Source organism: Stenella coeruleoalba, assembly GCF_951394435.1.
Source record: "Stenella coeruleoalba genome assembly, chromosome: 9".
NCBI classification, from domain to species: domain Eukaryota; kingdom Metazoa; phylum Chordata; class Mammalia; order Artiodactyla; family Delphinidae; genus Stenella; species Stenella coeruleoalba.
In genome coordinates, this window is record NC_137155.1 from 22,202,549 (window position 1) to 22,230,430 (window position 27,882).

General features: G+C 34.8%; 1 long non-coding RNA gene across 3 annotated transcripts in view; it reads left to right on the plus strand.

The window, feature by feature from the left end:
- Nucleotides 1-27,882, plus strand: part of LOC307191442 — a 271,519-nt gene that overhangs the window by 87,170 nt on the left and 156,467 nt on the right. For 2 of the 3 annotated variants that reach the window (XR_013829773.1, XR_013829774.1), the window contains exons 1-2: nt 2,525-2,807; nt 26,036-26,162. This is a non-coding gene — a long non-coding RNA (uncharacterized lncRNA). Of the gene's footprint in view, nt 1-2,524; nt 2,808-26,035; nt 26,163-27,882 lie in introns of those variants that run through there. The other variant, XR_013829772.1, reaches the window with a different exon arrangement.

A 27,882-nucleotide genomic window follows, 5' to 3' on the forward strand; every position in this document is an offset into this window, starting at 1 on the left:
GGTAACCTGAGTCATATTTACATTTTTTGCGTTATAGCTGTAATACAGCTTGGTAATTAGACATGATGGGAAGTGCAATATATAAAATTTCTCATTACTTGATATTTTTTCGTAGAACTGTGTTATTCCTTGTTATAGCCTCATAGTTACCTAGTTTTCAGATATGCCATAGTTTGTTCAAGAAGTTCCGTGTTGATGAAAATTTGGGTTGAGTAATAGAACAACTTATAGTGCTGATTCTTTACTCCCCCATAGTAATATTAAGTCCATATCCTTTCCTCATGGTATATAATGTATACTGACCAAACAGTGATTTTGGCTTTGTCTTGGTGATTTGCTTTGGTAAAGAGTATATTGGTGGACCTGATGCAAGCTGAGGCTTGAGAAAAGTTAACGTGTTCTGGGCTTGCTCTTTTGTACATCTGCCCCATGTAGCCCAGTAGTCCAACAACAGCTTGGGCAACCTACCTCTAACTCACCTGTGATCAGGAGCCAAGGCCACATGTGTCTCTGAAACTCCCAGCTAGCTAGCAAAAACAGGAGCAGGAAATAAATGAGTGTTTTGTAAGCCACTGAGATTTGTTGTGGTTTGTTACACAAAATTATTGTGACAATAGTTGACTGATACATGTTGCCATCTAAAAGTGGCTTCTTACAGTGAATTGCCCTGACGTATACTTTTACATTTGTCTCAGTGTGCTTTTGGAATGGATCCCCAGAAGTGTGATTGCTAATGTCAAAGGGATTTTACTGGCTTTTTTGATGTCTGTTAAGTGTTAAAATCTATTTTAATTTCTTATTTGCAATGTGCCTTTGTCTCAGAGGCTCATCAGTGATGTTATGTTTTCAAACTTTCACTTTTTTTTATCCATAGGTGAAAAATGGTATTTAATGAAGGGTTAATTTGCATTTTTCTAATTATAAGCAAGATTTTGCCTCTTTATATAGAGTTTATAATACACACACACATTTTCTGGTTTAATATAAGAAGACTATTGATTTACATATATTAATTTTATAACTTACTACTTCACGAAATTCACTTATTGTGGTAGTTTTCCATTTACTTTTTGGAATTTTCCAGATATATAATCATATCAACTGCAAATGAAATTCACCTCTTCTTTATCAATTCTTACTGAGATGAGACCATTTTAAAATTCACTCTTTGGCTTTTGATATCAATGAGCATTTTTCTTTTTTTTGAGACTTAGGTTAAAAGAAAGTCTTTTATTTCCCCACGTCTTTGCTTCCTGAAAAAAATGCTACACTAAGACATCATAACTGTCTTTATTTTCTTATGTCCATTTTAAGCAGTTTTTGTAATTAATAAAAAAAAGATAGAATTCAGTTGACACTTACTTTGTAAAATATTTTGATTAGTGATCTCATGTCTTTGATTTGAAACTTAAATACATCCTTAATATACAAATGGAAAAGCTACATTCTCTAGAAATAGCACTGTCTACTTTCTTATTTTTGCTTCTAAATGTCCATTATCACATATGCTCATTCATAATAGTGAAAGAAAATTCCTGTGAACATTTCCATTTTTTAATTTAATAGCATGGAAAATAATGTTTTTATTATCCTGTGTGTGTGTGTTGTTGTTTTTAAAATGAAAGCTGTTACTTTCTCTTAAAAGATTTCTTGTATGTTTTCTAGAGTTATAAAACAATAAGATATGAAGAGTCACATATTTCATAAAATTTATTAACATTAAATCTTTATTTGAATAAATATGAAAAGTAAACATTTCTAGAAATCTGCTATCAATGAAATTAATTATTTCAATCAATTTTTAAATTTTTATATTTTTTAAGAATCTTGAGTTCTCAAACAAGATCCAGGAATGGAGTTTTTGTTATGGTAGAAGATAATCAAGTAGAAAAAAATTAAATGAGTGAACTGAACATTTGGAAGCTGTTATAATGATATTTAATATTTTTGGTCATTTATACGCTAATTACAGAACAGTTCAAAGTAATTCCAAGGTTTATCTTCTCCCCATACTCCCAGCACCAGATCCCGTTGAATATTTTTGCTTTTAGAACTGTGTTAAGAACAGCATGTGCTCAAAAATTCTTTCCCAATTTATTAACATCTTGTCCGTTTTTCTACAGGAAAGTTACTGACGTTTTCAGAAACCATCTAAAAGTAATCTTTTCTTCCCTTAAGAAGAAAGGGGAAGAAAAGTTTTCTTTATTTGGTTCACACAACTGTTCATTGAAGTTACAATGTTCTCAAATTCTGTTAGCGATCCTCCAGAGTGAGCCCCAACCTGGGTCCCCCTGCCCAGTGTCATTGGAACCAACAGATCGAGACTGAGTTTGGTTCAGAAGCAAAGGAAAACTTTATATTTTGATCAGAGAATGGAGAGGCGAGAGCGTGCGCTCCCTCGCGGGCTGTGGGCGGGGCTGCTGTATAGGGATCCCGTGAGCGTCAGCGGGAGGGAGGGGCGGAGCTCTCGAGGGGCGGGTTGGCTGCACCTCAGGCTCTGTGTCGTGGACTCCGCACCGGGCCCCGCGAGCTGAGGTGTCGGCGCAGCCATTTTGCACTAGGAAATCGGGTCTGAAGTGCCAGGTGTGAGGCCTCTGCATGCGGAACCCTGTTGGTCAGACCTGACACAGAGCAGGACTTGAACTAACAAACAGCAGCCCCGACAGCTCTGTGACCCTGGGCTTCACTCTGTGCGGCCTCACTCCGCCTGGTCTTCCAGAGGCTTCCACTGCAGCCGGGGCACCAGGCCTCTGTCTCCACTCACCACCCCTCCTCTCCCTTCCATTCTGGAAGAAATTATTTCAAGGGTAAGTTTTTTGTTTTTCAACAGGATTATTTGTCTTTTGAAACAGCCCTAATTTAAACTCTAAGTGACTTACTTGCCCTCCCTCCTTAGAAAGAGTGGTGAGTTTCGTACATCTGTTTGAGGAATCTCTGCCTATAAAGAGGTCATTTTGCTGAGGTGGTAAAATGGAAGCAGGAGCCTCTCAGGTAGTGGATATGGATTTTCATACATTTGAGTTCTGTATGGAGTAGCCCCTTCCTGGAAGGAGTTGAAAAAAGGGACCTTTGCCATTTCTTTATGTCACGTCACTTAATTGGAATTGCTAAAGTCTTGGTGCAGCAGGTAAAGAGCAACATAGAAGGTCAATGAAAATAGAGAGCCAGTCATACACAAAGATAGGGCTTCTTCAGTTTGGATCTGGAGTGGAAGCAAAGAAGACCAGCGGGCCCTGGTCACCCAGCCTGATGCTATCAATTAACAACTTGATCGTGCCCAGTAAAAACAGTGCCCAACTCTACAGTATCTTGACATTTTAAAGCATTTATTGGACAGAATTCTTTGCATTCTTCCTGATGCCCTCTAGGAAAATGATGTAGCAGATATAACTAATAATAAGAGCTGTCTTTTTCTGAAAACCTACTATGTTCCAAATACTATGGCAGGCAATTTACATCATGGATGCGGGAGTCTAAAAGACTTGGAGTTACTGTTTACTAGCTCTGAGCTTCAGTTTCCTCTTCTGTAGACTGATGTGGATAACACTCATTTTATAGAATATTTGCAAGGACTACTGATAATGTAATTTGGTGCTGGAACAGTATTTGGAAGCGGTGCTTAATGGTGATGGTAGTGGTGGTGACTTTATTATTGTCATTGTTAGTATTGTATTGTTATTATCATTAATTATTATTGTAAATGATGTATTCTTACTTACAAGGACAGGGCAAAGGATCTATAAGACTTAGCCACTCTGTACTAAAGACTTGGCAAAGCCACACCTCATTTAAACCCAACACTGCCCATTCTAGGCTAAGCTAGTGCAGCTGAATGAGGGAAACATACACAACATTGCTGACTGGCCAGACTTTAATTCAGGGCAGTAATCCTCAAGTGGGCCCTTAATGCTCTCATCCCTCCTACTTTATCAATGTTTTGATTCCTGCTCCATTGATTCCATTGTCGTCATGCAAGCATGCCATTACTTCTCCAATTTAAAAAAAGTAAAACTCTGCTCTTGATTCCACATATTCCATTAACTGCCACAGCATTTCTTTGCTCCCCTTTGCAGCAAAGCACCTTGAGGGATTCCTATTCTGTCCACTTCCAATCTCTCTCTTCCCATTCTTTTGTAAACCCACCACCCTTCAGAAACTCTCTGGTCAAGGTCACCAGTGATTTTCAGGTTGTTTAATTCACTATTAATTCTCATTCCTCATCTTTCTTGACTTGTCTGGAGTATTTCATATACTACACTTTTCTCACTCTTTTCGCCTTGGCTGTAAAATAGGGATAATGATAAGATCTTCTCAGAATCATTTTATGGATTAAATAAAACAATGTATTTTACATAGCTTTGTAACCTATAATGTTCCATAAACATGTTAGTTATTTTCACCTCATAATTTCAAAATGAGCAAAAACAGTGAAGTTCAAAAAGAACCTTCAGTAAGAGTGGATGGAAAGGATTACAAAAACTCTATGTATCAATATTCTTTCAATGGTACAAATACAGAGATGTTGCTGTCAACCCATCTCTTTCTCTCTTAATTATAATCTATCTAATATTTTATCCTGGAACTTCACAAAGAAGACATTATGAAAGTATTCTAGATTTTAAAGTCCTTTATATATATTCCCTATTTTGAACTGTCCTAATATAACATCCCTACCTATATAGAATTATACTATGTTTATTCAAAATGTGCTTAGACATTGATTAGCTTTCCCCCTTGATAAATCTAATATGTCTCTACTCATTGTTATTACTTGATTTTTCTCCTTTAATCAGTTTTATGATGTACTATATTAACTGATTTTGAAAAAAATTCCTAGGAAAGGCCAAAAGAATTATGATGTATCATCTATTTCAAATAGAACCACCTCTATGTCAGATGTTATTTTATATGAACTACTAAGGATGTGGGCAAAGGTATATTAGCATATGATTAATAGGCTAATATTAGCTTGACTTGTGATGGGCAACTTTTCAAACTTATGAGTCACCTAGTAATCTCAAAAAAATTACTCTATGTTAAGAAGGGATGTGCACGTCTTCATTGTTTCCAACAACACTTTTCTTTTAAATTACTAGATTAAGATTTGCTATTGTCTGCGTAGAATTTTTGTTCTTAAGTTTATTAGTAACATTACCTCATAATTTTCCTTTTTCATTCTATTCTTCTGGAGCCTTGGTATTAACAGTATGATAGCATCATAAACTACATTGCTGAGTATTCCTTCTTTTCTCCTTTTTTTAATAGTTTAAGATTGGAATTAATTTTGCTTTGATTGTTTGGTAGAGCAATCTGATGAAGCCATTTCAACCTGGAGTTTCCATTGTAGGAAAAATTTTGAGAACTATTTTGATTTCTTTAATGGTTATAGGACTATTCACGTTTTCTATTTCTTCTTGAATTAGGTTTGATCAGTCTTATTTTCGTAGGAATTTGTCTATTTCCTTTGAAATTTTTACATTTATTGGCATATAATAGTTTATAATATGTTCTGATTATCCTTACAATATCTGACTGCATTTCTATCTCCCTCTTCATTATTGAAATTGTTTATTTGTACCTTTATTTTTTTGGATCAATTTCACTGGAGACCCATCAATTGTATTAGTCTGTTCAATGAACAAACCCTTGGCCTTTGGATCCTCTCTATTAAAGCTTTGTTTTGAAGTTTGTTGATGTGTGTGTGTATATATATCTTTATTCCATTGTTTATTTTCAAGCTTTCTATGTTTTTGTTTGTTTGTTTTAGTTATGTCTTTTGCAAATAGCATAGAGGTTTTAAAAATTATTTTTTATGCAGTCTAAAAATTTTGAATTAACTGGAGTATTTAGTCCATTTGTATTTCTGGTAATGAGTGACATACATGGTTTTGTATCTAAATTTTTAGTTTTCTGCTTTTTAATTATCCTCCATTTATCCTCTCTCTCTTTCTTTTCTTATCTTCTTTTATTATTTTTCCACTCAACCCAAATTTTTCCTTTTACTAGTTTAAAAGATTCATATGGTGTTCTAATTTTTTAACAAGTCCCTGTGTAATAATAACATGAGTACTTGCCAAAGTCTAGAGTTAATGAGTATCTTTACCCTTCTTTTGAATAATACAATAACAATACTCTAATTGCATTCATCTACTTCCATCTTATGATATATTTTAATTCTGTTACATTGTATCATATTGCTATTATTGGTTTTTTCAAATTGTTTCAAACTATGTGTTTTTCAATTAACCATAAGAGTTCCACTTTCTTTATTCTTCTTTTCTTTCCTGCATCTCAGGCCTTTCCTTTTCTGTTTAAAAAATGTTCTTTTATATTTTTCTTTAATAAAAGTCAGCTTCAGTAAGCCCCTTTAAGTTTTTCCAGCTTGTTTTGGTCTGAAGGTATCTTTATTTGACCATTGTTCCTGAACAATAGTTTCATTAGGTCTAGTATTCTAAGTTGACAGATGTTTTCTCACAGAACTTTATATCATTCCCCTGCCTTTGACTTTCATATTGCTGTTATTTGTCTACTATCTATGTATATATCCTCTGATGATAATCTGGGTTTTTAAAAAATATTTTTATTTCTGCCTTTGTCTTTGGTAATTTTTTGGTTTCACCATGATATGTCAAAGTGTATTTCTTTGTGTTTTTATTGAGACATTCAGGACTTCTTAATCTGTGGATGAAGAATATGAAGAGTAGAATATTCTATCATTGACTCCAAATTCCATCTTTTATTTATTCTTTCTCTCCTCTGTTTCTGTATATATATATATATTTGACCTGGTAGTGAACTTCTTGAAGTATTGTTTGTTTGTATATTTTCCATCCTGTTATTTTCAGTGTATATTTTAATCTTCTATTCATCATTATTTATTTATAATATTTACAGTTAGCTTCCTCTTTTGAACTATGAAATATTCTTTGCATCATCATCCAGTTAGAAAACTTCTCTTCATTTGTCTAATCTGCTATTTAAACCACCAATCTTTTTAAAATATTGAGGCATAATTTACCAATGTTAAAATTCACACTTTTGGGTTTATCATCTTAAGAAGTTTTAAAAATGTATATAAACACCTAAACACCAAATTATCAAGAAGTAAACAATTCCATCACTCCAAAAAAAAAATCTCTCATGCCTCTTTGTAGACACCCCTGTCCATTCCCCACCCCCTTGCAACTATCTGAATGGAATTAAAAATATCATTTATTGATTAAAAAAATATTATTTTGTATTACTTCTAGAAGTACACTGATTTTTGAATTTTATTCAAATCTGTTTGATTCTAAATTTGGTTTCTGATTACTTGTGTGTATTTTCATGCTTGACTTTTTTTCTTCAAGTATATTAAATGTGGTAATTTTATTGTCCATACCTAATAACTTCATTATTTGAAGATTTTGTGAGCCTGATTTGCTCTCTATTATTTCTGCTTGTTCTTGTTTATGAGTAGCTAGACTGTGTTTGACTGATAAATATTACCTTTGCTTGGGATTTTATCCATTGAGATTGTTTGAGGCCCAAACTGGAAGGTGGCTTACACGAGAGAGAATCTGTATTTGCTTTTGCATATTTTTGCATATTTTTGGCTTGAGATTTTCCTGGACTTCTCATTTCTTGTGAAATTGGGCTACAAAACTGTGAAGGTCAGCTATGGTTCCAAATTTTTAATGACTATTATTTTCTCCCCTCTGGTAAGCACCAAGATCTAAGACAGCTGGCATTTCTTTATTCCCTAATTTATTTATTTATTCCCTGAGTTTATTTATAATTCACTTCTACACTAGCTGTATAGCCTTTTGAAGGCTGTATTGTAAAGAAATTGAGGTCTGTCCTCAAAAGAGGTCTGTTCCTTGCCCTAGACTTTCTAGGGCAGGGCCCAGCTACACTTGATTTTAGGGATGAGGCTGTGTTAGTGCAAGTTTGTGTGCCCGAAGCACAGTGAGGCCAAACACGCCAAAACGTTGGAATTTGGAGCAGGGAAAGGTTTATTGCAGGGCCATGAAAGGAGACGGGTATCTCATTCCCTAAAAAAAGCCCGAAGCTCCCCCAAGGATTTTGGCAAAGCATTTTTAAAAGCCAGGTGAGAGAGGGAGGTTGCAGGGTATGTGATCAGCTTGTGCACAAGTCTCTGCTTTGCTGATGGAACAAAGTGGTGTCACAGGGGTTAATGTTATCAGTCCTTAGGCTCCAGGAGCCCTGGGCCTGTGTGCTCATGCTCATCAAGTAGTTAACATCTTCCATTTGGTGGGGGGTTTTCACATCTCTGTAAAACAACTCAGGAAATGTGCATCAAATACTGTTATCTAGGTACTTCAGAGAGGAGCTAAAGCCGAGGATATGGAAGAAAGGCCTGTCCTGGGAAGGCCCCCTATGGTCCTGCTCGGTTACAGCTGGACACAGCCAATTGTCCTAGGATGTGGGCTGGCCATGCTAGAAAGACCAACTATGTGACTTAAAGGCTGGGACTTTGATCATGTGGTATCAATCAGCCTGGAGTCTAAGGTCAACCACATGTCCAGTCAATCAGTCAATTAAGCCTATGCACTGGAACCCCAGTAAAAACTCTTGAGTACAGAAACTCAGTTGAGCTTCCTGGCTGGCAGTAGTCCATGTCTATTGTCACAATTGCTGCTGGCAAAAATAATGTGTTCTGACTCCATGAGGCAAGGACACAAGAAATTCCATGTTTAGAACCCTCCCGGATTTCTTCCTATAAGCTTCTCCCTTTAGCCAGTTTTAATCTGCACTTTTCCCTGTAATAAACTCTGTGAGTATAATAACTTTCAGGGAGTTCTGTCAGTCCTTCTAATACATCATTGAACCTGAAGGTGAGTTTGGAACCCCAGGAAATTACAGTTGCTGTCAGAAGTAAGGGTGGTCTCCTGGAAGACTGTGCCCTCAAACTTTACATTTAGGATCCTCTGGATAAGAGTCTGGACTTAGATAGTAATTATCTCTTTAAGCACCCTACCTTGGCCATGTCCTGCTTTTAGATCCCTTTTACCTTCTCCTAGCAGGTCTTGTGTACCAATGGCTTCCCCCATTTGACCAAATGAATGCAGATGACCAGCTGCTGCTGTGCTCTGCTTCTTTCTCATTCCTGTCTTCACTTCTTCCTTGCCTAAAAGTGTATTACTTTCTTGCTAGCTCAACAATGCTTATTAAAAGTTTGTTTTGGTTTTGCTTTATTTTCTTTTGTTTTGACCTTTTTCCCTAGTGGAAGAATTGGTCCAATTTTCTAGCCAACCATATTACTGGAAACAGATGCTTATTTTATTTAAAATATTAAGTTTGAAGAACTTTTGCATGAGCAGAAGTTAATGATCAGCAAAGGGCTGGAAATATGAAATAAGGAAATGTACAACTAGATCTGAAGAAAGAGTTTAAGAATGGATATATAAAATATAAGTGTTTTTTGCTAATGTATAGATGGTTCTGAAGTCATAGGAGAAGATAGAAATACTCAGTGTGTAAAAAGAGTATTTAGAATTGAATCCTAAAGGAGGAGGAGGAGAGAACAATATTTATGATGTGGACAATGAAAGTCAGAGGGTTTAGAGTAAGATAAGAAATGAACCATTGAAAGTAAACCAAGAAAAGAAAATTGATTCACAGAATTCGTAGAATTAACTCAAGTAGTAATCCGAAACGTCCTGTAGTTATGGTGATTTTCAGTTCTATTTAACCAAATTATTTCTAAAGAAAGATTAAATTTATCCTCTATCCATATATAAAATAGATAAATATTTAGAAAAATGGAATATTTGAATCATATTTCCACAAACATCTGAACCTAGTAGTAAACTATTGGGGTTAGTTAGCATTACAAAAGAATTAATCTATAATCATGAAAATGTAATCTATAAAATGTGCAAAATGGCATCATAGAGACACTTAACAGTGCAGTGCTGAATTTTTCTCTTGTATTAATAGGGCACGAGGTAAGAAAATGGTATTATTTCCAGACATCATCTCTGGGCTTGAAATTTAACTCTTTATTTGTGTAGGAAAATCTTAATAGAATTTATGGGATTAAATAAGGTATATTAAAATGTTTGATTAAAAACCCAAGCCAACCACATGAATCCAGTATACAATTTTATCCGGTAACAAAATGAAACAGGATAGCAAAACGTACAATTTTCGGGCTTCCCTGGTGGCGCAGTGGTTGAGAGTCCGCCTGCCGATGCAGGGGACATGGGTTCGTGCCCCAGTCCGGGAAGATCCCACATGCCGTGGAGCGGCTGGGCCTGTGAGCCATGGCCGCTGAGCCTGCGCGTCCGGAGCCTGTGCTCCGCAACGGGAGAGGCCACAACAGTGAGAGGCCCGCATACCAAAAAAAAAAAAACACAACTTACAATTTTCTTGAATTGCCACAGAATCTGATTCTACTGTACTGGGCTCTCGTGTCTCTAAAGAGGTGGTTAAATCAGGTTTAAAACCCTTCAAGTAATATTGGCAAATCAGCCTCTCAATTTAAAAGTTGTATACACAATGAGAATGTGCAATAGCAACAGCAAAACAGAGGAAGTGGAGAATTTAAGGCACAGGAATTGAGGCATAAAAGCAACCATAGCTCCTGAGCAGACATAAAAACCAACCACGTCATAAGTAAAGGCATTCTAAACAACGTCCTCCTTTTTACAACAATTATACTGTATTTGATTAAGTTTAATTGAGATGCAGCCAAATTCACTTTTTGGCTTGATTTTACTATACTAAAAGAATTTTCAGTACTTTAGTGTGTATTTATTTACCTGTTACTTTGGGCTTTGGCACCATGTAGGACCTAAGTCATCGTGTATTTTGATGTTATTTTGTTTGGTTTTTGCTTCTTCTGGTAAAACCTTGGCTGCTTTGTATTCACAAAGGCTTATGACAACAAAATGTTTAAGTCATTGTGCTGCATATTGGCCTCTATCTTATGCAAGATTTTTGTCTGTCCTCATGACTTTCAGTTATGATGACTGTACAATTTGGACTTCATTTCTCATAATTGATTTGAGGATGAAATTAATTTTCATGAAACTTTTGACTCAAATATTGCCATCCTAAACTAGATGCATTTTAGTTATCACAATTTGTCCTCTACACACTTTTTGTGTTTTAAGTGAGGTACAGTCATTTTATTTTTCCTATCATAAATGGCTACAATATAAAATGCATTCTGCTTTGGAAAGAGTGATTGAAGCTATCTCCATACATAAAGCACTTTGGCTGAAATGTGCTGTATTCCTGAAACAGGCTTTTATTATTTATTGACTCACAATCCTATAATAATCTTTCTGAACCACTTTTGATCTGTTTTTATAAATATTGTGTTCTCATTTTGAAAAGATTTAGCAAGTTGGAAAAATTTCCATTTAGAAAATTAACATAATGGTCCTTCAAAGAGGGTTTTGTTTGAATAACCAATGATGAAACCTGCTCTCTGTACTTAGGCAAGCATTTGCGAAAAAGTTATGGCATAGTTGTGAACATTGTCAAAGTCAGTGAAATAGCTAAGGTATTATATGCACTAAAGGGAATGAGCCGTGTTGAATTTGGGAGAGGAAAGTCAAGAGCATTAGCAATCTGAAATTTAACCTTTTGCTTTATTTAACATGTCAAAGTAAGGATGTCAAAAGTAGTTAAAGCAGTTTTTTTTTTTTTTAAACACCAGGAAGAGTAGGTTAATTTTAAAATTCTGTTAATGCTAGCCAGGTACATGAAATTTAGTAAATCTCTGCTGAATGTATTAGCCTGTAAACGTAAACGGTGTTGTCTTAACCCAGTCCTGTGGCTGGTAAATGAATTATCTCTTGATAAGAAAATGCATAAAATAGTACTTTGTACATAATAAGTAGCACTAAATATCTGTTTCACGATTTATCAAATTAAAAAAAATTCTCTGTCCCGCAGTGACCCATTCAGGGTTGATTCATGTCGAAAATATGCACCACCTAAATGTTGAGAGTTGTTTTACTCAGCAGGATTTTTTAGGACTTCAAGCCCAGGAGGCAAGCATCTCAGGTAACCCTGAGAGAACTCCTCCGAGGAGGAGGTGAGTTGTGGGGGCAGGATACATAGGACTCTTGTAACAAAGGGCAGGTAGTCTGAAAGTCAAAAGATTACTGTTAACTAGGGAAAACCATATATGTCAAGGTAAGGAATGTAGCGCTTTTCTGTGTATGGGAAGATGCAAGGGTCTGCGCTCACTGAAATCATTCCTTTGATATGCACCTTAGCTCTCTGGGGCCAGTATCCTGTTTTTCATACCTTGAGTTTCCTCAGGGCTCTCCGTGGGGAGTGGCTGCAGTCTGATGGCAGCTAGATGGCAGGTATTCTTTCCTTCCTGCTCACCATCACCATCGGCTGTGGCTGCAGTCGCTGATGAACGGTGACATCATTTGTTTACTGATATGGCAGTCAATATTCAATTTATCACTTATGTCTTGAACTCCCTGGATCATGTATGTATGAGTCCTTGATGTTCCTCTTCTGACTTTCAATCTTTATCCAAGCTTGGAGTCCTAGTGACTGGAGAACATACCTTCTTGAAGAGGTTGGATATTTTAAGAAGAGTTCACACTCAGCAAATCAATTTTTTTCCTGCTATCCAGCTACTTTGTTCTTGTAAAGTTTTACATTTATTAATTTAAATGTCAACTTCTTTGAACCTCCTTCCCTGACTCCCTTATCTAAAGTAGCCATGACACCCCAGAACTTTATTATATATTTTTTTATTTCCTAGGGCTTAGTGTCATCTGATATTGTGATGTTAATTTATTTGTTTACTTTTGTATTTTCTTTCCCTTCTATCTAGAATGTAAGTTTGCTTATCTTATTCACCATTAAATCTCCAGAAGTGTGTTGGCACATAGTAGGCACTAAATTTGTATTCATTAAATATAGGCGTGTGCCCTTAAAATGTGCAATCACTCTGAGGTAAAAGAAAGCACATTCCCCCCCCCCAAAAAAAAGAAAGCATCCATTGGTATCCTTTTTCTTCTGTATAATTTGTAACTCTTCTAATGGAGTTTCTTACAATAAATGGAATGATACTTATTCATTTACGTGTACGGGTATTCTTTTTTTTAATTTTAAAATTTTATTTATTTTTAAAATTTATTTATTTTATTTTATTATTTATTTCTGGCTGCATTGGGTCTTCGTTGCTGCGTGTGGGCTTTCTCTAGTTGCAGAGAGCAGGGGCTACTCTTTGTTGCAGTGGACGGGCTTCTCATTGCAGTGGCTTCTCTTGTTGCGGAGCATGGGCTCTAGGCAGGCAGACTCAGTAGTTGTGGCACACAGGCTCAGTAGTTGTGGCTCATGGGCTTAGTTGCCCCACATCATGTGCGATCTTCCCGGACCAGGGTTCGAACCCGTCTCCCCTGCATTGGCAGGTGGATTCTTAACCACTGCTACACCAGGGAAGTCCCTGTATATAGGTATTCTTTATCTTAATTTTAGCAATTTGCTATAGGGAGATATGACTTTTGGACTGCATTTAAACAGTGTCTTTGAGGAATACCTAAGATTCCACCAGTTAGAGACAAGTTGGTAACTTCCTCTTCCTGAGTAGATAGATAGCATGCTGTTTGAATATGAAAAATATTGGGAGATGGAAGAAAATTGGTTTATTAATGTGGCAGTAGCAAGGAGTTTAGAAAAGGAGGAAATTATTTTGATGACTATAAATTGCAGTTTAGCAAACTGGAAGCAGACTACTCAATATAATGTAAAGCTAAATAAGTAAGACAATATAATTGGACATTTAATAAGCATTTGTTAGAATGAACAGAAACTGAAGCACTTTTTAAAAAATAACTTTATATTATTCCATGTCCAAGAAGATTTACCAACATGAATTATCACCAAGATCCATTTATTGATTTAATTCTCCCAAGTAAAATTTAATTCATATAAATTTCTGGGTAGTTTGTAAGAAATATCTAGTAGACTTTTACTGCTTCAGAAAAATATTAAGAAATGGTTGATTCTGAGTTAAATTATGCTTGTGTTTGATAGGCAAATATTCAAAATGTTATTACCTTTGCTAATAATAATAAATAGGGTTAGAGAAAACAAACTGATTAGACAAGAGTTTACTGACATTAAAAAAAATCATTAAAATTATTATATGGTAATTATAAACGTTTGTTCTATGTTTACTGTGGCACATGAGATAAACTGCCTAAGATGGTTTTGGATTTGTTATGTAGGGTGAGTGAGATTAATATGTTTTAAAATGACAAGTCATATGTCATAAAAATCCTCTTGAGTTTAACAAACAGATTTTTTCTTGTTAATAAACTCATGTAATTGTATTTAAAAGGTTAATGGGGGAAATAATCTCACTCCAGGGAGAGAACTGTTAGACTCTTAGAAACCTTTCCTTGGAGTGATAGTGAGCGACCTTTTACTGAAGGTTCTACCAAGATTATTAAAAATGGGCCAATTATGGAAAACGATTATCTTTTGAATTAACCACTGATTATCAGCTAGTTACAGAGAATATCAGTTTCAGGAAAATAAATAGATAGTAATTTGTTTCAGTGTCTCCTACATTTTTAGAAATGGCCAGAGGCTGTTAATCTCTGCAGTGTAGAATGTCTTATACATTTCTACTAATTCCTCAAGAGATTGGACTCATTTGGAAATAAGGTCACTTTTGAAATGTCATCTCTGAACAAGTAGCTTATGGTGAACTCTTACGATTATGATTACTGAATTTTTTGCCATTTTAGTCATATGGAAAAAATAAAATTGAAACAGTAAAAATCAAAGTATTATTGATGATACACATGGGAACAGCATAAAGTAGTATAACAACAGTTAGAGTAGTAAGCAATAGTTACACAAGTAGTAAAGCAGTATATTAGTTCTGACATGTGTAGTGCCTCCCAGTGGCCAGGTTCCTTCATACATAATCTCTTGTTCTTACAATAACCTTGCAAGATAAGTAAGATTATCCTGATTATTAGAGTAGGAATTCTAAACTCAAAGAGATTTAATAATTTTTTTTGTCCCACACTTAGTATGTGGCAGAGCTAGAATTCTGACCGAGGTTTCTCTCGACTCTAAATATTGTGTTTTTAAAGATTAAAATGTTTAATGACTATTTGCAAAATGTCAATATATGCCTCCTAGAATATTTATAATAATTAGATAGGACAGATACATAAAATGTACTGAGCACAGTGTCTTCCCATAGACAGTGTTGAATAAATATTATTTACCTTCATTATTACTACAATAATGATAATTTTTGATATTTTATTTTGAAGCATTCACCTCCTCAGTTTTCGAATCTATCTGTTAGGAAAATAAGCTTTATGCAACTGTTTTTGCAAAGTAGTTGTGAATATTTGAGGGGTTTTAAAAATATTTATTTATTTTCTTTATTTTTTTTGGCTGCATCGGGTCTTAGTTGCAGCATGCGGGATCTTCGTTGAGGCACGTGGGATACTTCGTTGCAGTGCTCGGGCTTCTCTCTAGTTGTGGCGTGTGGGCCCTCTCTCTCCAGTTGTGGCACACGGGCTCCAGAGCACATGTGCTCTGCAGTTTGCAACACGCGGGCTCCTCCATTGAGGTGCACAAGCTCAATAGTTGTGGCGTGTGGGCTTAGTTGATACAGGGCATGTGGGATCTTAGTTCCCTGGCCAGGGATCAAACCCACATCCCCTGCATTGGAAGGCAGATTCCTTACCACTGGACCACCAGGGAAGTCCCAATTTGAGGGTTTTGAGGGCCAGAAAAAAGTTGTGCCATTTTACAGTTCTTCCTTCATTCATGTAGTCCATTTTTCTCCAGTCCTGCTTCTACTATTTGCCAATCAATGCATCAACTCATTTTGACTTATATTTGGGTCACCAGTATTTTGCAATTGAAAGTAACAGACAAGGAAAAAGTAACAGTGAGGTATTAATTTCAAAAGAAACGGAAATATATTGCATTGTTATTATATGAAATTAATCATAACATTTTGTTAATATTTCTTTGGAGTATGGTTTGATAAAGACACTTTTGGCTATCCTGAATCATTAATGACAAATTTTAATTTTGTGTTTGATTATAATGTACAATAATGCTAAAGGAGGGAATAAGGATGTACTTAATATTTCATAACTTACTGGGTGAATTTAAGAATATCAGTTAAGCATAAAGGGAATTGTAAATTAGATCTCATAGGATCCTAACTCTTAAATGTATCATTTCTGGAATAGCTCAGGTTTTGTATAATCTATATAATCTTTTATAACTATCTAACTATGTATAAAACTATATCACTACAAACTGTATAATCTTTTAGTCTTTCATTTCCAATAGCCATTTATTTTTCTCTTTAAATACTGTAGGCAGTTACCGGCCTACTTATTTCATTTACTTATTTATTTACTTACCTATTTATTTTGGTATTTAAAACTTACTGTTTTGCTACTATTGCTCATTTATCAAGCAACATTGTGTGTGTTTGTGTGTGCATATGCAAAATAATGCACCCATATAATTATTTCCCAGGACCAAAGCTGTCATTTGAAAAGATATAAATGTCCTATTGCTACTAATTTCCATCTAATCCCTTCCTTTGCCAATTTTTGCTCTATATGTCTTGGGAAATTATTATTTTTAGATTTTAATAACATTGATTCTGTTGTTTCTGCTGGGTTTGAGGGAGATAATGGTGGAGTGTTTTGTTTTTTTTTTAACATCTTTATTGGGGTATAATTGCTTTACAATGGTGTGTTAGTTTCTGCCTTATAACAAAGTGTATCAGTCATACATAAACATATGTTCCCATATGTCTTCCCTCTTGCGTCTCCCTCCCTCCCACCCTCCCTATCCCACCCCTCCAGGCTGTCACAAAGCACCAAGCCAATATCCCTGTGCCATGCGGCTGCTTCCCACTAGCTATCTACTGAAGTGTTTTAATCTCTCTAGATTTCCACATAAAACACATAAAGCAACCAGGATTATAAATCTAAAATCCTAGGAAAAATATGGGCAACAAAACTAAATGACCTCAAAATCTAAGCAAGTGGGAATAAAGCACCAGCATCTACAAGATCCATGTGGTACCAATGTAGAAGTGGAGGTCCTGAGAACAGAAGAACCCCAAAATTGTCATCAGGAATTTGGTGACGTGAGAACAGATTATTCTGAGAATAGCAGGAAAACTGGTAAGGGATTTGTAGATTCCAGTTTTCAGGTGGCCTCAAGAGGATTATCAGAAAGTCTAAAACTTCTGGAAGTAGTTTAAGGCATTGAACTCTTAAACACACCAAAGTTCTGTTCTAGTAGAAAGTCCCATATGATGAAAAAGTGTTGGGAGTAGGAAACACATTCGGGAGAACAGGGATAAGAGAAGCAAAGAAAGAGACTATATAAAGTAAAAGTGAGAGAAGGAAAGTTAAGACACAGAAGTCAGCAAGTACCAAGGCATATATTTATTGCTTCAGTAAAGATAATGGACTCATAGAGCCTTAAAACTAGAAAATTATTCTAATCTGCCTCTCCCTCCTACAAATACAGAAAATTTCACTTTACTATAAAGAAAAAGAGGAATGGGAAAGTATCTTGGTCAAATTTCATACAAATATACAGATTATTTTAAGAGCAAAAGAAAAAAGAAGTAGAATAACATCTTGCAGAAAAAGTATAGACTAATATTTCAAAAATGAACTAAAGATATTAAGAAAAGAGTAAAAGCTATGAAAAAGCAGTACAAATCAGAAATTTTAAAGTCATAAGTTAGATTATTAGAATAACAAAATTTTGAAAGAAAGGTGAAAGTCAAGTAAGAATTAAAATTAACAGAAAAAGCATTTCAAAAATTAGAAAATAACTATGAGACACAGGAATATAGAAACAATCTAAATAAAATCTTGAGAAAATTGAAGAAATAATAAACATTTTAAAATTCAAAAAGAAAGAATGAGATAAAGAAGATATGACAGAAAGTTAAATATGTAAGATTTATGCAAAGAAGGTACAACGTATGAATAGTAGAATTCCCTGTGGAAGAAAAATAAAGTAATGGAACAGAGTAAGTATTAAAAACTATAATTCAAGCATATGTTTGATATTAAAAGAGAATTTAAGCTACATATGAAGTGATGTACATATCTACATATCTGGGAAAATCAAGCTGGAGTTTCCAACACTGAGATATACCCTCTTAAAAGTACTGGACTTGGGGGAAAAAAAAAGAAAGAAAGAAAATCTTTTGGCCATCTAGACAAGAAGACTAATTGCAAAGTTAAAAATCAGACCATCATCAACTCCTTTGAAAGCAACACCTTTTATTTGTTAGACAAAAATAGAATATAGTAAGAAATTTAAGAAAAGAAAATATTAGTCAAAGATTGTAAATTCAACCCAATAAACTTCAAATATAAAGCCCACAGACAATCTTCTATGGACGTTCAGTAATTTAGCAAATATTGTTCCTGAGGCATCTATTAGATAATGAATTCAGACAATCTAAATGATTGAAAAGCCATCAACATAAGGACCAGTGCTGATACTGAATATATTTACCTGTAGATCTCTGATTAAGTGATGGATTATAAGAAAATAAGTATTGTATATAGTGGCTATACATTCTAACAGTGTATGTTGTGCAATTATTAAACATTGAGACAGAATAAGGAAATTATATGAAAAGTAGAATGCTTATTGATTGTCTTTCAGATATTAATTTGGAGTAATATGATATCACTTTAAATCAGATCATGAGAAGAGGGAGGCTAAGGAAGTAAAACCGGATGGTTCAGGAGTTCATAAATGTTGATACTGGATAATGGATAAATGGAGTTTCACTATACTATTATTCCTACATTTGTATATGTTTGATGCTTTCCATAGGAACATTTAAAAAAAGATAATCCCTGAGAAGAGTTTAGTTAATTTATTACAGGAATTTCCATTCTTTAGGGAGGAGCAATTACTGATCCATTTATGCTTCAGTGAGTAGACCTGGTGGTGTCTTAGACGGTGTTTCTTTTTCTGTCAGCCAAGTTACATTGCCCCTTTAGTTTTCACTGTTAATTCATACATATCAGCATGAAGAGATTTTAGATGGCTGTCATTAAAATCCCTTGTTACTATCACCTCTGCTAAATCCCCACCCATACACATACACTTATAAGTTAATTTAACAGTTGACAATTAGCTTATTGGTTTAGTTATGGGCATCTATATATTTTTAGAAACAGTTTTAATAGTGTAAAATGACTCCTGGTAGACTGTTAGACTCTGATGTATTGTTTTCAGGCTCTTGGAATTACTGTGCAGTGTACCTTTCACTTCTGCCACTGAAAACATGATTTTTAGTTTTATTATGGTTCTGGTCTAGAATGTGATGATCCCAATTGTACAGTTACTAAATCAGTCTTCTGTCAATTCAGAAATCTGGGAAATTGAAACCATTTTGCCTTTACTTTCAAACATTGCTTCATTTCTTTTTCATTTTGAAACTGTTCTGTTGTGTATCACTGTCTAATAGATGACCAGGTGGTGCTATTCAAAAGCTTCAATTTGTCCTCAAATCAAACTTCAGTGAAAGGAACTTCAGGAAAATTCACACTACTAAAGGTTATGTTTTAAAAAGTTGCTGTTGTTTACATTTACTTTAAGATATTTATAAATTCTCTTTATCATTTTAAAAGGAATTAGGGGAATTCCTCTTCACTGAATGCATTTTTTTTCTGTAAATTGAAGCTAATTGTTAATCAAGTTATCTTTGGATGTTCATGCTATGTGATTTGTAGGTTGAAATATTCATCAATATAGAATTTGACTGTTTTAATATATCTGCACTAAGTTGAGAAAATACGCAGAAAGTTAGATATAAGAAAGCTGACACCCATGTCATCCACCCTAATTACACTGGTACATCTACCCCAGCTCACATCTGTGGCCTTATATTCACTTCATGACTGGGTGACAGAAGAGGAAAAATGCTGAATTTTGTTCATGGGGCTCAAATGGGCAAGAAAATAAGAGTCCACTTCCTTGCTTCAATTCAAGACAGGACAAAATAATTTTCGGAGAGCTGGCTTCAGAATTACCATGGGCTCTGCTGAGGCCTCTTTTGTAACTAGCACAGTTCAACTTCTTTTTCTGCTTACTTATCCTTCCCTCACTTCCTTGTGGGTGTAGTTTTCTGGAAGTATTCTCCAATAAAAAATTTCCATACAAATCTTCTGCTTGGAGTCTTTCCTGGGAACCAGACCTACTACATTATGTATTAATTATAAATTAATTTTGATATATTAGTTTAAAACAGCTTAATGTTATTACTCAATTACTAGTCTTAATTTTACACAAGGGACTTCATAGTATATAAGAAGATATTATGACATTATTTCCCAATTTGTCAAACATTGACCATTGAGTGTTTTCATGGTATATTATGGTAATATTTCATGGTAATATATATTTAAGTTTCTCTTACCAAATTAGTTTCACATCCTCAATAATTCAGTGAAGAAATTGTAGGGACATTGCAGCAGGTGTTTGTGTAAACTCCAGAGGAAAGTATATTTTTTCATCAGATCACCGGAAGACACTGAAGATAATTGCAAAGAACCAAATGGCCATAAATTAGCTGTAAAAATAACATGGTGTGAAAAAATTGCTTTATCTGCGGTGGGTCCCCCAGATGTCAAAGAAAATTTGTTTTATATGCCGCTGCATTGACTGCAATTATCCAATATCCAAGCCTTAATATACTTGATTTTGACTTTAAAAAAATGATTATATTCCCTTCTGTTATCACTGATTCATTCAACAACACTCATGACATGGTGAAATATTCTTCATGATTAGGCATTAAGTAGCATATTAGTCTCCAAAATGTAAGTCTTTCTTTAAAATACACTAGACATTGTAACTCAGAGTGTACTCTGTGCATCAATATTTTCAACATCACCTAGTAGCTTGCAGAAATGCAGAATCCTGTCATCCCCAGGCATTAGACAATGGAGTCTGAATTTTAGCAAGTCTTCCCCAGATGATTATACACATATTAAAATTTGATGAGCATTGTACTAGAGAATAATTATTCTAGAGTTCTATCAATAAATTTTAAAATTTCATTTCAGTGAAATTAGAGATTTCATGATGAGACTCCAGGCTGATCCCAGTCTAGGTCATCTGGAAATGCTACTTATTTCTTGAAAAACTTAGTGAAAACAATACTTCACCTGGGAGGTCTTCACTTTTCCCTAAACAAAAGCAAGAGCTTTTCTCCTTTCTTTTGCGCTGCCCTGTGTACTTCTGAAGACCCTGTATTTTCCTTACCATAAAACACACCACAAGAAATTGTTGTCTATCTTTCCTGTGTAGTGGACACCTATTGAATAGTAGTCCTATCACCCTTGTCTGGTAATTTCTTTGCATTCCCATCTGCATGTTTGTAGCAGTCACTGCAATTTATGCCCCTTTCTCTGGCCGTAGAGGATTGGTCCAGTGGTAAGCATCTCATTCAGATTGTAGGGTCTCTTCTTTGGAAATTTTGGAACTTACAGAGAGTTCAGATACCTAGACTATCACATATAACCTGGGGAACTGTTTATGGTATCCATTTTCTGCTATGAGATCCTGGAAGCATAAATCAGTTTGCAATAGAAGATTGCAAATGCAATAGATACTCACAAAGAAAAGCAGGATTGAAGAAAATAGAGAAGGATTTTTGGTTTCATAATACTAATCTAGGCCTTGGTTCCATTCTTAAGTTGCTGCATCCTTGTCCTAGAGCCTATGGAGAATCCCACTTTGTTGACAAAGTTCTCTTTTTTTCTCCTGAGCTAGTTCAAATTGAGTTTCTAATATTTGCAACCAAAACAATATTAATATACTCTAAAACACTGTAGACTTTGTGAAGGCAGAATTCTTTTATGTCTTGCTTGGTGCTCTAATCACAACAGCTAAAACAGTTTCTGGTGCAAATTAGCTCTCAAAAAGTGCCTATTAACTATCTGTTTAATGAATAGATAATATCCCATATCTGTACTGTTTACCTTTAATGGTTTTATGTGTCTATAAAAGTGTGATTCATTTTAATTCTTCCAATTAATTTTTATACTCTGGAATAACCCTCGATATCATACCTTGTTTTATATCTCTAACACTTCTGTTGCAGCGCACATTTGTTGATTGGGCCAGTCCAACACCCTTTTTCTGCTTTGGTTAATAGACCCCTATTTCCCGTGGGAAAGTCATTTCATCGGATTTGCGTTGTAATGCCCTTGCTCTCTCCCTGTCAGCCAGTATTGGACACATTACCCAAGTCTTGGATAATTGGAGTATCCATTTCCACATTGGACATAGCAACAAGTTCAGGAATGAGTGCAGGTCTCTGGTTGAGCCCATCAAGTCCTCCCTGATAATTTTTCTGTAGGAACTAAGGGGAAAGATTTTTTTTTCAGAGTATACAAGTTAAGGGCTGACACATAGATACTCTTGGTCTAAAATTTGGAGTGATAGAATGCTATGATATCACTAATGGCCCTGGTTCCCAGTGTGACTGAGACCAGTGTCACAGTTAATTGTGCCAATTAGTTCCTCTTGGGCCTTCGGGTAGTTTGCATACAAATTTGTTATCTGAAAGAGTTCTGAAAAATACATGTCTACTACACACACAAACGCACACACATGCTATTCCATTGCTAGTTCAAAGCATATGACAGAATTTCTCAGAGAAAAGACATAATCTTTTATTAATAAAACTGCTTGGGAAGAGACTTGGTTGTGGAAATATAGTTTTTAGGGCATGATTAGGTTGGTATAAAAATGACAGGAAGATAACTTAATTGTTTTGAAATTAAGAATTTATTATTTTGGGGAGCATACCTACAGAGGCAGTGATAAGAATGTAGTGGTGCAAAGGGAAATGAGAGAAGATGAGAGCAGGAAAAGAGAGATAGACCCAGCAAGATGGCAAAAGCCTGTGAACCTGAGAGAGGAAATCTTCAGTGAGAGATTCCCAGGGCAGCTATGACTCAGGGATTTTAAGAACAAGAATAGCTAAATTTAAATTTTATATTGTATACTGGAAGAAGTTGCACTGTAAATTTTTATTATTTCTCCCAACCATCAAAGTGTGACTTCTAGGCAAAGAGCAGGTAAAAATATATTGGAAACAATACAGATTTTCAGTAATGTGATTTGTTTAAAAACAATATTTCAAAAATAATAATTTGCCTGTATGCAAAAAAGTAACCAGTTAGAAAATATAATGGAAAAGAAAAACATTAGATAGGGGCACAAGAATTAAATAACAAGGAATACACTTTACAAGAAACTTTCAGAAACTATATGGATAAAACTTTAAAACTCTGTCAAGGAACAACAAAAGAAAAGGCTTGAATAAATAGATTAAAATGCCTTTTTAATAGAGGTAATAGTCAAAATGACAATTCTTTTGACTTAAGCTATGAAAACAACATTTAGAAATTTATGAGGTGACTGATAGCTCACCAAGAAGAGCACACACGCAGAAACTGCAATGGCTGGGGGCAAAATCTAGCATGTTAAAGATGAGGCGACTAAAATAGTATATACATGTCAATGGAAGAGTGTAGGACCAAAAAACTAGTGTTAAGTATACTATTGATACATTGGGAAATATATCCTCATATGTATGAGAATTTGGTACGTGATAAAGGTGACATTTCAAGTTAGTGGTAAAAAATGGACTCTCTTAAAAATGTTTTGGGATAACTAGCAAGCTTTTCTGAAGAAGGCTTTGAAGATGCAAAGAGGAAAGAAAGAAGGAAGAAAGAATGGCAACCCCAGAAAATATATAATCTGTCACAAGAAACTAAAAACTAGATATTATATAGAACCAAAGCCACAAGCAAATAAACCAAAAAAGAGAATTGAGGATATTTGCAAACACATGATGACAAAAAGTTAATTTCCATCATAAAGTACAGTTACAAATAAAATAATACAACTGTTAGAAAAATGGGTAAAGAATAAGAATAAGTAAGTCACAGAAAAAGAAAACAGAAAATATCTAGTAAAAAAAGAAACAGAAATATCTAGTAAACATTTGAAAATATGTGGCCATAGGAGTGCATGAATGGTACCACATTTAGAAGCTCTATTAATGTAACTTTATAAAAGGTTAAAGAGAAGGACACCACTGTCATCTCAACAGATCAAGTAGTAAAGTGTTTTACAGAATTTACCTCTCATTTCTGATGAAGATATTTCATAAATAAAACATAGGAAGGAATAAAATGTGATTAGTGATTGTATCTAAAACTTTCAGTAGGCAAATATTGTTGTGAAACATTAAAATTATTTCCAATAAATTCAGGGCCATTTAGAAGTTTACCACAAGGTGGCAGGGTACAAAATTAATATATAAAACTGAAACTCCTAAAAAACAACAATAACTAATTCTGAAATGCAAACAAAGTATATAAATTCCTTAAAAATGGCAATAAAATCTATAAAGTATGTATACACTGAATCAGAAATGGACAAACCATGTATTAAAAAAATTATAAAAGATGTACTAAAGACATTAAAGGAAAAACTAGAAAAATCTTCTATTCACGGCAATGAATAGTTGCTATGAATGAATATGGTAAAAATATCAGTTCTTCAATCAGTCTATAGATTTACTATCAATACAATTTCAATTAAAATTGTTCTAGAAATTTTTCATGGAACTTGGCAAACTTATTCTAAAATTCATGTCAGTTTAGCGAGATCAGCTAAGTTAACAAAGAAAGATAGAAACTTGTTCTGTCAAATACCAAAGATTCTTTTAAATCCGGGAAGTTTAAAAGTGAGATTTGGGGGGCTTCCCTGGTGGCGCAGTGGTTGAGAATCTGCCTGCCAATGCACGGCACACGGATTTGAGCCCTGGTCTGGGAAGATCCCACATGCCGCGTAGCAACTAAGCCCGTGCGCCACAGCTACTGAGCCTGCGCGTCTGGAGCCTGTGCTTCGCAGCAAGAGAGGCCGCGACAGTGAGAGGCCCGCGCACCGCGATGAAGAGTGGCCCCCGCTCGCCGCAACTAGAGAAAGCCCTCGCACAGAAACAAAGACCCAACACAGCCCTAAATAAATAAATAAATTAATTAATTAAAAAAAAAAAAGTGAGATTTGAATGCCTCCAATATTAAAGTTAGATCTGTGTCTCACATATTTTAGAACAATGATTTCCATGTATATTAAACACGTAAAAGGAAAAAAATATTTCAAATACTGGCAGATTATAAAAGAAAATATTTATGATTTTAAGACAGGGATGACCATCTTAAGTTCCAAAATGAGCAAGAGACATGAAATAAAATATTTTTAAATTGACATTTGAAAGTAAATTTCTGTAAGATAAATGACATGATAAACAAATTTAAGGAAAAAAAAGAAAAAAGGGAAACTGAACAACAAAAATACAAGCTACAGACTGGAAATTTTATTTGTAACACACATAGCAAACAAAGGAATGAGAGCAGAATGTGCAAAGTTTCCTATAGATTAATTTTTAGAAAAGCCATAGTATTGAAATTGACATATGGCAAAGGATACAAAGAGAAAAGCACAGAAGAGGAAATTCCAGTGGCCATTAAAAAATGTAAATATCAATCTCTCTAATAGAGAAAGACAGTGATAATAACAAAACACTAAGTTTTATAACAACTAGTGTATGTGAAGATGTGGTGAAGTTGGAACCTTCTATACTCCTTTGAGTATGCAAATTTTAAAAGCCACTTTGAAGAAAATGTGGCAGTGTGTGTATATATATATATATATATATTTTTTTTTTTTTTTTGCCAAAGGAGAATGAAAAACAGACTAGATTTCCATTAATGTGAGAAGAACAATTGTGGAAGTTAATTCATTCAAGGCAATTATGAAAAGCTTCTTTACTATACAGTCAAATTGCCAAAAGTCAATGCACAGAATAATCAATTTGCCAAAGTTAAAATTCTTTAATTTTAAAATTTACAACAATATGTATGATTTGGGACTTTTCAAACAATTGGATAGTTAACAATTTTTTTTTTTTCCCTGGCAGCATTTTAAGAAATGTCCAATTGTGCTTCATCAACTTGCAGCTGCAGCAGTGAGAGAAGATGCTGCCAGGGACCAAAAAACAGTCAGTAAACAAAACAGAAGCCCAGAATGATGACACCAGTGATCTGGTGAGTATGGGGCAGAGATAAGAGGAGTTTGAAGGGCACATTTTCAGAATATTATTCCCAGCTTCTGAAAAAATGAAATATTTTTAGATTCTAAATGTATCAACTTAAATTTTGCAGAAATCTATAGAAGCTGATAAAGCTTACCTCTTCACATTGTTGTAAGTGTTCTATAAATAGTTAAAATTTAGAAAGTACATATTACAATTTTTTTATTTGACATATTGATCATTTGGTGAAATGGTTCTCAATGAATTGGCTTTTGGTGAATTGGTTAAATAAAATGTGCTATATTCATATAGAATAATGCAATACGGTTAAAAGAACGAAGTAGATCACATCATGTGATATGATGTTATTTATTAAGTAAAAGCCACATTGAACAAAATGATACGTTTCTTCAGATATGAAGAATTAGGATGTATTTTCAAATAATAATAATAATAATAATCAGGCTGTCCCTGGCAGAGGGGAGAGATTTTAGCCCCAAGTCTTAAAAGTAAAACTTGTTAATTTATTACTCAGATAATTAAAGATGAATTAATTTTTTATTTATATACAATAAGAAATTTAATTTATACTTTGCCTTCTTTGGGGATTTTGGCTAAGGCCCCCATGTTGAGCACAATGACTGATAAGGTTCCAAATATCCTACAGCAGGATGTTAGAAAACAGAGGTTAAAAATACATAGCATAACAAGATTTGTGGCCTTTGGCCCATACCCAATACAGGCTATACAGAGTTGAAAAAAATCAAGAAGGATTTAACAGGGCAATGTCTATAAATAAATTTTTTTGGTCCAAAACGGGAGTGCTGTGCACTCTCCCTTCCCACTCTAGGGAATGAGCAAAGCCTTCCCCTATACATAAATTAAGACAAGTGAGGGGACTCTTTGGAACATTCTGCTGCCTTGGGAGTATGATGATCCAGAGAGCTCTTGGGAGAATGTGACCAGTGTCTCCTGGATTTGGGGAAACAGTAAGTCCTTTTGCTTGAGTGAAGAACCTATAAAAGTTTCCCTGGGAGGCTACTGTGATTGGCAGGATAATGCTACCTTCTCCAAAAGATGACTACATCCTAAACCCCGGAAATTTACATGACAAAAGGGACTTTACAGATATGTTTAAGGATCTTGAATGGGAGATTATCCTGGAGAAATAACAAGGATCCTTATAAGAGAGAGACAGGAGTGTCAGAGTGAGAGAAGGAGTTGTGACAGTGGAAGCAGAGGTTGGAGTGATGTGCTTTGAAGATGGAGGAAGGGGCCACAAGACAAGAAATGCGGGCAGTCTCTAGAAGCTGGAAAAGGCAAGGAAATGGATTCTTCACTAGAGCCTCCAGAAAGAATGCAGCCCTGTTAACACCTTGATTTTAGTCCTATAAGATATATTTTGAATTTCTGACTTCCAGAGCTGCATGATAATGCATTTATGTTGTTTGATCAAAAAAAAAAAAAGTGTGGCAATTTGTTACAGCAGCAATAGGAACTAATGCAAATACTACCTTCAAGTGACAGTCATGGTGTTAAGAAAGCCATGTATGTGTCCTGCCATACCTCCTCCCTGTGTGATCTGAGGAAGGGAGGGGCAGAAACAGAAGCAGGGCAGAAGATTGAACAACAACAGCAATAACAACAGCAAAGAAAAACAGGAACAAAACAAACAGAAGAAAGTGTTATGGTCTTGTTACCAAACTCAAGTTTGGCTACTCAGTACTCAAGAG